At 46.4% G+C, this 847-nt stretch overlaps 1 pseudogene across 1 annotated transcript; it reads right to left on the bottom strand.

Moving 5' to 3' along the window:
• Positions 1–650: 650 nt before the first annotated feature.
• H257_17642 lies at positions 651–722 on the bottom strand (annotated as a pseudogene). The gene has a single exon. The product of its transcript is annotated as a tRNA-OTHER (tRNA).
• Positions 723–847: the final 125 nt, after the last annotated feature.

The raw sequence follows: 847 nt of genomic DNA, 5'->3' as shown, positions 1-847 counted from the left end.
ATACTGGGGTGGCGTCGGCTCCGAGTATCGTTTGCAGCACTTCATGTGGCTACGAATGGCGGCATGGATCGAGCCATATATGACCCGTCATGGGTCAATTGTTGTCCATACACGATATTTCATGGCGCGGACCAAGCTCTGAAGTTACAGTTGTCACGTGCTTCATTCGATTTCGCACTAAGCTACAGATCGAACCTACGAACACTTGAGTGCTGCAATATCAAGTCGAATTAGTTAATCGTCAACTCTATTGGCCCAACGCGTACTTGTCTCCATCCTTGTGGTCGAGGTCGACCCTCCAATTCACATACTCGATACTGCCTTTGACTCTTGGTTTTGGTGTGCGAACGATTGGCCCTCCTATTTCACTTAGATAACTGAATATTGCATTTAGGAGCTCCTATTCCATGCCTTTGTACTTCCTTGTACAAACTACTCTAGTCGTCATGTATGGTTGACATACACTATGCTACACCGCCAGATGTCCCTCCGTGCCTAACGCAAACTCTGGGGTTTCATTGATTAACCCTCCGGCATGTATACAATCGCCGATTTGCTCCAGTAAGTGTGACGACCCGCACGTTTGACCCCAGATCACCTTGTTTCGAAGCGGTGGTAAAAATAGAAATGGTACAAAAATGCAAACACTGTATAAAACTCCCGACTCGAACTCGGGACCATTGGGTTAAGATCCTGACGCGCTACCACTGAGCTAATGTTACATCATAAAATAATACGAAAACCATTCCTTATTTGGTTCGATAGTGAGAAGTCAGTTCCCGATAATTCATGCCGCGGACCAAGCCGTGAAGTCATGGTCAAGGTATGCCTTATTGGAGCACACGAA

This window comes from Aphanomyces astaci (assembly GCF_000520075.1).
Source record: "Aphanomyces astaci strain APO3 unplaced genomic scaffold supercont1.113, whole genome shotgun sequence".
NCBI classification, from domain to species: Eukaryota; Oomycota; class Saprolegniomycetes; order Saprolegniales; family Verrucalvaceae; genus Aphanomyces; species Aphanomyces astaci.
This window is presented reverse-complemented; position numbering and strand designations above follow the sequence as displayed.